Here is a 14420-nt window from a genome sequence, read left to right as displayed (position 1 = left end):
ACACCTCGAACTTACCCCAGTGAAACTCATTTGGACTTCTGACCTCCAGGACTCTGGCATAATAAATGTGTGTTGTTTTAACCCACGGATTTTGTGGTCCTTTGTAATGGCAGCCACGGGAAACTAATCCACCTTCTTTGGAGAGTGCCCATGAGTGTCCTGGAGAGGTGAGATGCTCCCCAGCCTCCCACTCCATGTTGTGCACAATGTCACCAGCTGCCACCCTCATCCCACGCCCCGCTGCCTGCTTCCCAGGACTGCCCACCTTCCCAGCATAGCATCTGCTCTCTTTGCTCTGGAAAATATTTCCATTTCAGTCCTCTGATGTGTAATGTCAACCACACCTTTCCCACAAAACCTGTCTAGTAGGAAGATGAATTTCCTTTCGTGCACCAAGTGGTAAATACCAAATCAATACTGGAGAATCTTCTTTTCAGTACACGCAAGTGGCTTCCCATGCGCCAGTCCCATGGTGAGTGTTCGTTATAGTCCCCGAGGGGGGCAAGGACCCTGTCTCTGTCTTATTCCTGCTACATCCCCAACATCTGGCCCCCTGAGACACTGAGACTCCATGACCCTGTCTCGATGTAGTCCTTGGGTTAAACTCTTTGAAAATAAATCAGAGTAATTCTAAACCCTCGGGGGGAAAAAGTCACATAGCCAGTTAGTTCAGTGGCTGGCACTCTCTGTTAATATTTGAAGAATGTTTAAACCAAGGGATGGTTATGCTGGTCCCTACCCAGAAACCTGGCCTCAGGGTTGCTATTGTGGGTTGCAGAGGTTATTGGTCCAAGGGGAGAGCCTGGGCAAAGTAGGAGGGGCTGAGTCTATCTCTAGAAGGCCAGGCTCTGCAAAGTAGGGTAGGGTGACCAGGCTCTGAATTTCCAGAAACGAGTGGGGAAGAGTCTTTCCTCTTTGGAGCGGCGTCCAGGGCACACAGATGCTCATGGCTGGACCCAACCCCAGGCTCAGCTCTTGGCCTGTCATATATCCTGAGGTGTACAGGGTGGAAGGGGGAACAGTAAAGGTGGGACAAAACCAAGTCCTCAGCAGTGAGGTGTGGATGGGAATGACCTTTCCAAAAACCCAAAGAGAGGGCAGGAGCATGTTACTTAGATGAGCCTCGGCGGACCCAGCTGCAGGCTGTCTCGGGTGACCCCCATTTGCCGCAGTATAAAATCAGGAAGTGGGTATTCCTGTCGTTCACCAAGCACTCTCCCAAAGCAAATAGCTTTCCTTGGGTTTCGATTTATTACCGTCTAAAATGTCATTCTCTGTATGGGTAATAAAAGATAATACGTTTTATGGGGGCTCCTTATGTTAAGGTTTTACAAAATCTGTTATTAAATGATCTGCAGAGAATCTAAATGAATCTTACTAAGTTACATGAAATAGCAAAGTGTTGTTTTTTTTTCTTTTTCCTTCTTTTCCCTCAAATCAAGTGTGGTTAGAAGGGCGGCACTCTGCGTGTTTTCTAATCACACAGCAGAAGGCAGTGCTTTTTGTCAGACTTCAAATTGCGTTCTGCTGTGTAATCGGCTTCACGAAGTTATATACTGATCAAAACGTCCAGAAAATTCAATTACTGACTCCAAATGATAAAAGCGCACGAGCTCGACAAGGGTTAGAGGGCGTTTCTAAAATTAGGTCCTAAATGCCTATCACTCGGAGCAATTTAAGCTTGAGGACCTTTGTCCATTGGTCCTCTGCATGTTTATAGCCCTCCCCCCGCCCGCGCGCATTCATTTCAGGAGCTTAATCAGTATTACTTCTTCCTCTTAAAAAGCTCAGTCTAAGCGGGCCGCGCCAAGCTGGATTCCCTTTCCGATGTGATCCCCTAATCAAATCTGCCACCCAGGGTTACTTTTAATCAGTACTATATGTTTTCCCTTAAAACAAATGCATTTTCATGCAAAGCTTACTTTGGGTTAGAGTTCTGGTGCTGGTAATAATTCCAGGTAGCTTTCGAGACAAAGGAGCCGCTGAGAAAGTAATGAATCAGCGAATGACACCCACCCGCTCTACCCCGTGGACGGGAAAGCAATTCAAGACACTGCCTTTATGCTTGTCATTGGGCTGTACTCTTTGAAAATAAATTGAACTAATTCTAAATCATCCGAGGAAAAACCATACAAGATGGATTCCAATTATGCCTCCGCTGTTGTTCCGAAAGCAAACTCACATACCAGGATGAAGAGCAATGCCAATACCCAGCCATGGGTTATTCGGAAGGTTCTCCTGTCGATGCCACACCTGGCCCAGCCAGTCCTTCAGGACCCCTTCCTTCAGCACTATTTGGACGAGTACACCTAATGTACTCTGATCCCCTGCCCCGTTCGCAGGAGGCACCCTTTTTGTGATCTTGGCTCCACCGTTTATTTTGTTCCTGAAATTGTCTTGGCTCTGTTGACAAGAGCTAAGCCTATTAACACCCTTGAATGCTACTCAAGCCGGGAACAGGAAGTCAAATGTTAAGACTTAACATTTGGTCTTGACCTTCCTCGGCTCAGCCCGAGACAGACAGAATGTTGATCAAGATGAGTGTGCTTTTCCTTTGGAAATGATAAAACCCACCAACACTTCCTCGAGGGCTCCTTTCCATTTTATTTTTTAAAAATAACAAACAATAGAGTTTTCTGTGTTTCCTCCCCCTCCTCTCCAGAGTCCCTTTCAAAGCGGAGGGGACTTGAACTCTACTTCCTGTTCTTCGGGAGAAAATCCAGTGGCTTAGCTCCTGCCCCACAGGTGTCAGACCTCAGTCCTGGGATGAGGACAAACCTCTGTGTCTCTTGTTCCCTCCTGGCTTGAACCCCAGCCTGTGGACCCACAATGGTCCACAAGGACTCGTTCCTTGCCAGTGCAACTGGGTCCCACTCAGACCTTCTGTCACTGTAATCATCATGGCTACATTCATTGAGCACTTGCTATATGCTGAAAAGAGTGCTCAGCCTTCTGTGTGAATTCTCAGCTGGGCCTCATGACACCCCTGTGAGGTGGGTAAGGTTGTTGTTCCCACTGTACAGGTGAGGATTCTGTTGCCCAAGGACACATGGCTCTTATGGGTGGAGCTGGGATTGGGACCCAAATTCTTGGTCCATAGCCTATACCCCTAATTGCTACATTCTGAGTCTCCTTGCCACCTATACAGTAGCCCAAAGCCTCTCTTTATGGTAGCTTAAAACTTCCACATGGGAACCCATTTCCAGCTCTTCACACTGGCCCTGTATGCTTTGGGCTTGGAAAGATAGGAACATTTTGGGGATCGGTCGCCAGTCATGGCCGCTTCTTGAACAATCTCCACTGATTCTCTAAATGTCTGCCTTCTTCTTGGAGACCTCGTTTACTCCCACAGCTTCAGTTCTACCCACCCCTACTGATTCTGACAGCTTCAATTACCACCTGTCTCTTTTATGTCCAAAGCTCTCCTAATTCCCAGATTCACACTCTAATGGCTTGCTTGACATTTCAACCAGAATGTTTCATGAGCACTGCAAACACAGCGCGTCCCAAAGTAAATGCAGTGAGTACCGCCCCAGCCAGGCACGCCCCTTCCCAGCCCTGGTTAACGGTGCCACCCTCCACCCAGGCAGCCGAACTGGAAACCCTGGTCTCCTCTCTGGTCCCCACTGATTCTCTCTTGGAAAGGAGTCTCAGATGATCCCATCCTCACTAATCCCACGGTCCCTGTCTTCATTTTGGTCACTGTCACATCTCACTTTGACTGCTATTTTTCGAGATGAGTAGAATATAAATCTGAAGCAGTTGGGGAAGGGGTATGGAGTGCCACAGGGTGGAGAGAGGTCCTGGTTCCCAGCACCACGCCACTCAGGGAGGAGAGACCAGCCAGGCCAGCACACTGTACGATGGGCCAGAATGTGCCACCATTGGCCAGCGCGAGTTTTCTCAGGCGGACTTCCTCTGTGCCAAGTACTGGCCCTAGAGCACCCCGACATCATACCACTGCACCCCACAGAAGCCCCTGCACCCCACTACGGGGCACCTCCACTTCTTCACAGATGCTGTTCCCTTTGCCTAAAATGTATTTCTCTACATTCAAAGTTGTCAAATGCCTACCATCCTCACATGTCCATTTCAAATGTCACCTTCTCTTTGAAGCCTTTACTGAAATGCCCAGAGTAGGAAGACTGCAGAGCTCTTTACACAATCCCCTTGTAGCACGCACCACTGTGCTTCAATAAACCTGAAGGACGATTCCTGTCCTTCCATCTGCCGTGGGATGCTCAGAGGCGGAGCCATGCTTTAGTTATTCACTTCCGATGGCTCCTGCCATAGTGAAAATAGTGTAGATTTTGAGGCCGAAATAATGAGACAAATTTCAGCTTTTCTTTGTAACAGCTGTGTGACTATGGACAAATCACAACCTCTGATGTGTAGGTCCCTTGGTTCTGCAAAAGGATGCAGGCTTACCTTTCCTCCAGGACTTCTATGGGGGTGGAATGGGATTAGCACTGTACATCACCAATCATGTGACCTGGTACACAGACTGAACTTAGCATGTGGAAGCTGTTGTTACAGTCAAAATCACAGAATAGTTGCTCACTAAATCCTGGACAGGTACAGGAACTTTTATATCAAAGCAGCTAAGAATGGGTTTCCTCAAAGTGAAATGAGAGTTATCTCTATGACCTAAGGTAGGTTGAATGGTGGTCCACAGAAAGACATATCCATGTCCTAACCCCCTGTACCTGTGACTGTGACCTTATCTGGAGTGTACAGGTGATGTATTTTGGAATGGTATACCCAAAATCTATATAATTTCTTTGCAGATGTAACTAAGTTAGGGTCTCAAGATGAGATCATCCTGGATTTAGAGTAGAGCCACAATTTAAGGACATGTGTCCTCATAAGAGACAGAAGAGTGAAGGACACAGGTACAGAGGAGAAGGAGATATAAAGACAAAGGCAGAGACTGAAGTGAAGTGGGCACACGCCAAGGAAGTCAGGAGCCATAGAAGCTGGAAGAGGCAGGGAGCATCCTCCTCTAGCCCCCTCAGAGGGGGGACAGCCCTGCTGATACCCTGACCTATTTAAAAACAATTTTTAAAATTCTTTTTCCAAGTGAGAGGAGAGCAGATAGAGAGACAGACTCCTGCATGCACCCTGACTGGGATCCATCCAGCAACCCCTGTCTGGGGCTGATGCTTTGCCCATCTGGGGCCATGCTTGCAACCGAGCTATTTTTAGCACCTGAGGTGGAGGCTCTGTGGAGGCATCTTCAGCGCCCAGGCTGATATGCTTAAACCAATTGAGCCATGGCTGCAGGAGAGGGAGGGAGGGGGAGAGAGAGAGGCAGGGGGAGGGAGAGGGGTGGAGAAGCAGATGGGTCACTTCTCCTGTGTGCCCTGACCGGGAATTGAAACTGGGACATCCACACACTGGGCCGACGTTCTACCATTGAGCCAACTGGTCAGGGCTGAAAGCAATTCTTGAGTTTTCCAAAATTTTTTGTCTTCTGCTTTATTGACACTCAAGGCAGTGAGTAATTGTTCAAAATAGGATCAAGTGCTGAGGAAGTACTTTTGGCTAGATGACTCAACTGTAAGCTTTATGAGGGAAGAGAACACACATGCCTTCCAAATGTCCCATAGTTATTTTGGGGTGAAGTGAACAAATGTAGTTGTGATTTTTATGAGAGCAAAAAAGGTTTTCATCATTTCAAAAAAAAAAAAAAAAAAAAAAAGAAAGAAAGAAAGAAGGAAAGAAAAGCATGTTTCTCTTAATGCCAGCTGAAATACAATCTGCCCAAATTTCATTATAGATATGAAATCAAAGGCTGTCATTTTAACACCATAAAAGTATTTTAAAAATAAACAGAATAAATGGCACCATTTAAGGAGACTGCGCTTTTCTTTTCTTTTATAAACAGTGACTCCCACAGACAGAGATCTGTTACCTAACCGGGAGGCTAAGTGGTGATATCCAGCTCTGCTACCAACACAAGCGGGTGGCGGTTCTCAAACTTCTTAATTTCAGTCAACTCCAACATCAGGGAAGTTCCAGGAAAGCAGCATAAAAGAAATGGCAAAGTGATGAAATGGGAAGAAAGGAAAACTGCGAGGTGCGTTGATTAGAGTTAGGACCCTCCCAGACCCACCTACCAAGTTACCCATCCTCCCTCTCTACATTGTTCACATCTGCCATTTCCCCCCATTCTCACGACCTCCTGTAGTCCAGGGCACGAGCAACAGCCTCTGTGGTTTCCCTGAGTCTCGTCTCATCACCTCAAGAGCATTTTCATTACAATTATCTTTCTCACACTCAACCCCGATCACTTGGCTACTCTGCTCTAAGTTTTTCCATGGCTCGCCCTGACTGCCAGGACACTGAACTTTGTGTCAGAACTCTGCGGAGTGGCACTAAAGGCCCTTGGGACTCTGTACCTCTCTGCTTGCATTTCCTGCCATGTCTACCAGGCATTCAGTACCTACCAGGAATACTTGATCACTGGCCATGGTTTCCTCAAACATGCCAGGTTCTCTCTACCTTTATGCCTTAGCAAACACTGTTCCCATTGCCTGGAACAGCCTTGATCCATGTGTTTCCAGGCAAGACCCACTCATTGTCTCAATCTCAGCACCCAGGTCACTCCTCTGTGAAGCCTGCCCTGACTAATTGGGAGGCCACTTTTCTACACTCACACTGTGCCTTACTTGTGCCCATGTTTAATGCAATGTCCACCTCATCACAATGCACATTTGGTTCCCAGTTAGCCTGTGAGCTTCTCATGGGCTGTGTCTGTACATCAATACAGTTCCTGGACATTGCGGGTGCCTAACAGGTCCTTATGATTGGCATGAATGATAGAGTATAAAGTCAGTCTTAGGAAGACTTTCTTGTGGTGATTCACAGTCCCCCAGACCAGCCAGGACCCCACCTCTTGCTGAGGTCATAATAATGAGGCGTAATGGAGATAGAGTGGCCTTGAGAATCAGAGAGCGCTAGACGCAGCCCTGTTCCACCCCTCACTACCCGTGAGGACCTGGGCCAATTACCCAAGTTCCTCTTTGTTTCCAAGACCTCCTCCAAAAATGAGACTACCCCTGTCTACCTAAAAGGGATATGATGGGCATAGCACGTAGTAAGTGCCACGAGCTGGCAGCCTGTATAGACTGGGGGCAAGTTGACCTCACAAAGCCTCAGTTTGACACCCATGAAACAGGGAGAATAAACACACCTCCCTCACAGCATTGTCGTGAGGAATGAATGAGCAATACAAGCTCAACATGTGACAGTGACATTTATTGAGACTTCTTATTACCGCACCCAATATTTTCTCTTCTTGTACCACTTATCACTCTGGATCGTGCCATGTGATTATGAACTCATAAGCTGTTAGACTCGCCAATGTCTTTTTATTGTCACATCCCTGACACCTGTAGTAGATGCTCACCTAACATTAGCCAAACAAACCTCTCCACTGTCCTCTATCTCTGCAAACCGTACACATCCTGCAGGGCTCGGTATAAGCTTCTCCTCTCGTCTAGAAAGCCTTCCCTGCTTCCTGCTGAAGGGCATCATCTGCTTTTGAAAACCCACAACATCTGTGTGTCTCTAACATTTGTTTGTTTCTGGGTAAACACTTCAGCCTGAAGCCTTCAATGGTTATTGAAATTCCAACCCGGCTGAGAGATGTGGTGTGCCTGCAGAGCCGTGTCCCCGCCACAGAGCTCTCAGTCAGCCAGACGTGCACGGCTGGGGCAGGACCCTGGAACCCTAAGCCAGCACTTTTAACATCCAAGAAGAGGCCTCATGGCGGTGAGAAAGGGATAATTTGACAGAGTCTGAACAAATCAAGAAAGGCTGGACATTCTTTGCCATCCAGAAATGGCCGGCCAGCGGTATTCTCACAGACGTAGCATTTAAACATCCTCATGATACTCTGAGAAAAAAAAACACAAAAAACGAGTCAAATCCACCAAGCACAGCTCTTTGCAGCATTGGAGATTGCTGCTGCATAAGCCAGAGGCGCTCACATTAAAAATAAATGCTTAGTCGGAGAATATTTAATGACATGGAAAATGTTTCTATTACATTGTTGAGAGGAAAAAGCAGGTTACAAAACTGTATGAATGCTTGAGATCCCATTTAAGAATGTATTTATGTATACACAATTTTTAAATAGAGTAGGAGCATTATACAGAACAAGATATTAATGGCAATTATCTCTGTACGATGTGGTCATGCCATTTTTATTTTGTTCTTTGTGTCCTTTCCTAATTTTCGAATTTTCTACAATAAACATATTATTTGGTGGTCAGGGAAATAACATATTTGATTGGTAGAACTAAAATGTAGGGGTTAAGGGGTTTGGACATGTCCACGTGATTTTGACAGGGACGTGTCACAAGGTGTATGGTTCTGGATGTGGCCTCTTCCCTTTCTCTCCTCTTTCTCTGCCCCCTGGGGACCAGTGCAAACCCATGACCAGGCTTTGCTTGAAAGCAGAAAGCCATTTCTTTGAACCAAGGTGTGACACCATTAGTATTTCCAACAGGGACATCTGGGAGGACCTCGCATTACAATAGAAAGAACACATTAAATAAAGAACACAGCTCTCGTTGGCTTTCTAAATGTCAGTGTGCAGACCTGCCATTTATATCTCAGCAAATACATGACTTCTCCAGAGAGCCAGCCCAACAGCTGGTTGAGGTGCGAACCAAGAATTCTACTAAATGTTAATTGGCACTGAGGTGTGACATGGGGGTCCTCCAAGACAGTGCTGGGAAACTTTTTCCATTTCTCTTTTCTTACTTCCTTTCATGCGGTTATCCACAAAGCATGGGGAGGGCCTGGTCAGTGAGCACAGTAGGACAAGGCTTGTTTAACTCTTTCCTGTCTAAGACACCCATTCTCCCTGTCATGTTCTGTGCTTGTAACTGCACCATGATACTTCATGTTCAGATGGAAATGAAAACCTGTAGCCGGTCAGGTATTCAAAGAACTATAAACTGGTGATCAAATATAGGAGCACTTGACTGTTTTGCCCACAAGTGCCAGGTAAAGGTCTGCCACTGGGTTTATTAGTCAATTCAACCTTTAAAATAGAATGATATGGACATGATGAAGAAGGTGAAAAGACAACCTATGGAATGAAAGAAGATATTTGCAAATACATATCTGATAAGAGCTTATGATCCCGAATATATAAAGAACACATACAACTCAACAAGCAACAACAGACACACAATGCAATTAAAGTATGGGCAAAGGACTGCAGAAAAGATACACATATGGCCAGTGGGCCCATGAAAAGATGCTCAACATCAATAGTCATTAGGGAAATGCAAATCAAAGTCACAGCGAGGTGCCACTTCACACCTAGGATGGCCTTTATAAAAAAGGAACGGAAATGTAAGTATTGGTGAGAATACAGAGAAATTAGAACCTTCAGACATTGCTGGTGGGGATATGTTATTTCGCACATTCTTTCTATTGCAATGTGAGGTCCTCACAGATGCTCCTATTGGAAATATTAGTGGCTGTCATATTATACCATTGTGAAAAACTATGGCAGTTCCTTAAGCATAGAATTACCTTATGACCCAGCAATTTCAGGTATGACCCAGCTTTTTCCAGGTATATATGCAAAAGTATAGAAAACAGGTTCTCAAACAAATGCATGTACACAAATGATCATAGCAACATTATTCACAATAGCCAAAAGGAAAAAACATCCCAAATGTCCATCGATAGTTGAGTAGATAAACAAAAATGTGGTATATTCATACAATGGAATATTACTCAGCCATGAAAAGAATGAAATACTGATTCATGCTATCATGTGGATGAACCTTGAAAATACTATGCTAAGTGAAAGAAGCCAGACACAAAATATCATGTGAGACTCCATTTATATGCAATGTCCAGAATAGATAAATCCACAGGATACAGGTTGGTGGTTGCCAGATTTGGGAGGTGTGGGGAATGGAGAGAGCTTGTTTAATGGGTCTGGGATCTCCTTTTGGGACTAGATAGAGGTGTTAGTTGCACAACATTTGAATGTACTAAATGCCACTGAATTGCTCACTTTAAAATGATTAATTTTATATTAGATGAATGTCCATCCAAATACAAACATACTATAAAGTGCCTGCTATATGCTGATTACAGGGGCTTAAAACAGGGGTAGTCAACCTTTTTATACCTACCGCCCACTTTTGTATCTCTGTTAGTAGTAAAATTTTCTAACCGCCCACTGGTTCCATAGTAATGGTGATTTATAAAGTAGAGAAGTAACTTTACTTTATAAAATTTATAAAGCAGAGTTACAGCAAGTTAAAGCATATAATAATAACTTACCATGTACTTTATGTCAGATTGTCGCTAAGTTTGGCAGAATAAATCTTTATGAAACAATTTACTATAGTTAAATCTATCTTTTTATTTATACTTTGGTTGCTCCGCTACCGCCCATCATGAAAGCTGGAACACCCACTAGTGGGCGGTAGGGACCAGGTTGACTACCACTGGCTTAAAAGATGAGTAAACTAGTCATGGACCCTGTCCTTACCTAGACTATAGTCCAGTGTGGGGGACAGATATCTATCACACACATTTCCGTTAGGCTGTAACTGTGAACGAGAGATGAAGGAGAGGTCCGGGGGCACTGAAAGTACCTATGAGGAGATCAGCAAGGCTTCTCAAGACATTGATGGTGACTGAAATGTGAAGGAAGATGAGGAAATAATTTGGGTAGCAGGATGAAATGGGAGGAAGGATGCTCCTGGTAGAGAAGAGCAGATGAAAGGCGCTGTGATGGGAGTGGGGCAGATTTACCGCAGAGCTGGAGGGGAGAGGAGGGACACTTGGTGTGAGAAGGGGTTGGGCATGCTGACCTCGCAGACCCTTGGGTGGGCTGGGGCAGGTCTCCTAACAGAAACAGGACTCCCACGGGAGTATTTTAAGGAGGAGGCTGACCTAAGGTCATTCTGGCTGTAGTGTGAGCTATTTGTCTTTTTATTTTTTGGTAACAGCTTTATTGAGATACAATTCAATAGTATAATTCACCCAGTTTAAGATTCAGTGGCTTTTAATATATTCACAGAATTAAGTAACCAACACCACAATCAATTTTAGAACATTTTGATCACTTCAGACAGAAGTCCCACGCCAACTAACAGTCACCCTGTATTCATTTCCGGAGGCTTCTTTAACCCAGCACCGCAGTGGGGTTGCTTAAAGCAGTAGACATTTATTGTCTCATAGCATTTCATTCCTAAGCAATATTCCATTGTATGGATAGACCCATTTTACTTATCTATTCATCAATAGATGGATGTTTGGGTTTCTTCTGCATTTTGGCTATTATGAATAATGCTGTTATGACCATTCACATAGGCATTTTTATGTGGTCTTATATTTTCATTTCTCTTATGTAAATACCTTAAAGTGAAATTTCTAGGTCACATAATTTGTCTTTTTAAGAATGTAGGTATACTAACACATCTTTTAAAAATTACTCTTCATGAGTTAGAGTATTAAAACTGGGGTTCATGGAAAATCCAGGGATGAACTGGGGAGATCTATTGACCCCTGAAGCTGTATGTGAATTTGTGGTTCCTTGTACAATGTTCCTGGGTAGATGTTACATTGGATCCTCAACAGGGCCTGGCATGACTTGCTCGTGATTTGGGAAGCTGCACTGAGGTGGAGAGGAGAGAGAGGGAATTTGCATGTCAAGGCTCACTATGAACCAACCACAGGCACTAACTGCAATCTCTAACATGCAGACAAAGACACCGAGCTTTCAGAGCTGAAGGAACTCACAACTCCATAGCCGTGTGCGGTAAGGTCAAGCTTGAAGCCTCAGTCTGACCTCAGGGCAGCCAAAAATGCTCAACCTGATCTAGACTTGAGACTCGGTTCTTGGCCCGGATCTCGGCTGCTATTTCTCACCAAGGTATCTGAGGCACAGGCTCCCAAGAGAACAATGCCACTGAGGGCCTGGTGGGTCCTCCCTGCTCAGAGACATACGGTCAGATGTATCAATAATCAGGGAAAATTTGAGGCATTAGCCTTTATCTCCGAAGCTCAGAGAGCTGGTGCTTTTGTCTGACTCAGGGAGGATATGTACCAAGAGGAAGGATAATGACAACAACAGCAATTTCAGTATAGTGACAATATTGGCTGTCATTTCCAGGATATCTCCACTGAGTCAGGTACTAACACCCTTCATCTGAATCTTCATGACAACACTGCAGGGTCTGCATCCATAGTATTTCCATTTCACAGCTGGGAAATCAGGGGCATGGGGCTCACCGAGTGTCCTGGGAAAGCTGTGGCTGGGAGGTGCTCTTGTATCTGGAGAGTGGAACAGAGGTGTTTGGTCATCCCAATCTCTCACCTAGACTCAGGGGACCCAATTCACTCAAATCTGGGGCAAGATGGTCCAGGCTTCCTGGTTCGAAGACTCAGCACTGAGAACGAATTAGGCAGCTACCCGGTCCGCATGTCTGTGCCTGGCACGCAGCTGGTCCTCAACACCTGTTTACCGAAGGCGTGAGCTGAGCTGACAAAGGACCACAGTAACCCAACAAACTGGTCGTTTGCCTTTAAAGACTCTGCTGTGGTTATAAGAAAAGCATTGTCTGCACTTAAAAAACGTGCAGCCACATTTACAAACCTTGGAATTCTTTCTGCCTTTGTTGTTTATTTTATCTTTTTTACAGTTTTAAGAACATCAGGTAGGTTTTTATTTATACGGTAAATCAGATGAATTATGACAATTGTGTGCCAGCCTCCGTGTGGAGCAGGATCCTGAGGTTGCATTGAGAATCAAAGGGCAACAGGGTCATGACAGATGAGTGATGCCCACTACGGGCAGACTGTGAGCCTTACTGCCCCCCCCCCCCCCCAATCTCCTTACTCCTTACCTTCTGCAAGTTCAACGGTTATCTTCAAACTGACCGATGACTGGCTGGCACTATACTAAACTATCGTAAGTCCCCACCCACTAAATTTCCATAACGCAGAGCTGAGCCACACCCACCGGCACCAGCTCCATGAGTCCAAGCCATTTCAGAAATAGGTATGCTGGCTCCCGCCCATCTGATGGGAGCCGTGGAATCAGCTCCTAGACATACTTCAACCTTCTCTTCCACCTTTCTGAATCCAGTAATTCAAGGTTCTTTTGGTGTCTAAATCTTTTTTATTCTTTAAATTTCTCAGCAGTTCAGCAATGTGTCACTGCATTGTGCAGTCATAAAAATAATATTAATGTTACGTGGTGCGAGGCAATGCTCACACTACATTCTGTGGATGAAAAATATTGTGTGTGTCAACATGTTCAAGGCCTAAAAAGAGAGCTTCATCATTCAGCCTGCAGTCTCTGTAAGTACTGTATACATTTCCATTCTTTATATGTGAAACTTAATGAGTTTGGATTCTTTGCCTCATTGGTCATAGTACTAGGAAATAAAACAAGAGGAAAAGGCATACCTTTCCCACATTTAAACTTTAAATGCATCAAATCCTTAAAGCAAACCAAACAGAAATGATTACTGAAATTTATAGGAGAAGTGATGTATGATCTGAATTTTCAAAGCGTATTTTGGGTCTGTTACAAATTCTTCCAAATCAGGAATGCCATGTTTGACTATTATATATGCTTGGTAGCTTTTCCTCTTCTCACATCCTAGGAGAACCCAGGAGTAACACAAATTGACTGGTGAGCTAAGGCTAGGCTAGGATATTCAGTTCAATGAAGCAGGGACTTATGGAGGTCCTGTGAGGTGCCAAGCCCCCGGGGTTGTACCTGGGACTAAAGAGATGAATCAGACACTGATCCTCTATCCATCCAGTTAAGAGGAGATGGTTCATGAGAGAGAGAATGAGGAAAATAAAAATAACTTAGGACATGGAATCAACAGACCATTTCGTTATTGACTACATGGCTATTAGATTTGTCTTGGTGATCACTTCATAAGGTATATAAATATCAAATCACAATACTGTGCACCTGAAATGAATATAATATCATTACAACTATACTTTAATCCAAAATAGAACTACTTATCAGCTAGGGTAAGGATAATGCTTATGAACACAGATAACATTTATTGATTACTGTACTTATGCTGGGTTTTATGAATTGTCCAGACATTATTTAATTTGACCCTTCCTGCATCCTGTGACATGATATCACTACCCCATATACCCATTTTACAGATGAGAAAACCGAGGCTCAGAAATGTTGCATGACTTCTTCAAGTTATTTCAGAAGGCAGTAACAGAGCCAGGGTCTGTGCCCAGGCAGAGTGACTACTAAGCTCTGTAGCCAGCATGTGCATTCTCTGTGACAAGTGAGGCCATCGAGGTGTCAATGTGCTGGGCACTCTCTGGCTCAGGCAGCTAGGCAGGTGGAGTTGAAACCATACATGGGATGAGGACAAAAAGAAAAT

General features: G+C 44.7%; 1 protein-coding gene across 1 annotated transcript in view; it reads right to left on the bottom strand.

The window, feature by feature from the left end:
- CDH13 (cadherin 13) overlaps nt 1–14420 on the bottom strand; it is a 1120140-nt gene that overhangs the window by 170767 nt on the left and 934953 nt on the right. The gene's annotated exons all lie outside the window — the stretch shown is intronic.

This window comes from Saccopteryx leptura, chromosome 9 (assembly GCF_036850995.1).
Source record: "Saccopteryx leptura isolate mSacLep1 chromosome 9, mSacLep1_pri_phased_curated, whole genome shotgun sequence".
Taxonomy (NCBI): Eukaryota; Metazoa; Chordata; class Mammalia; order Chiroptera; family Emballonuridae; genus Saccopteryx; species Saccopteryx leptura.
Note: the sequence above shows the minus strand (reverse complement) of the source record. Positions and strands in the feature narration are given on the sequence as shown.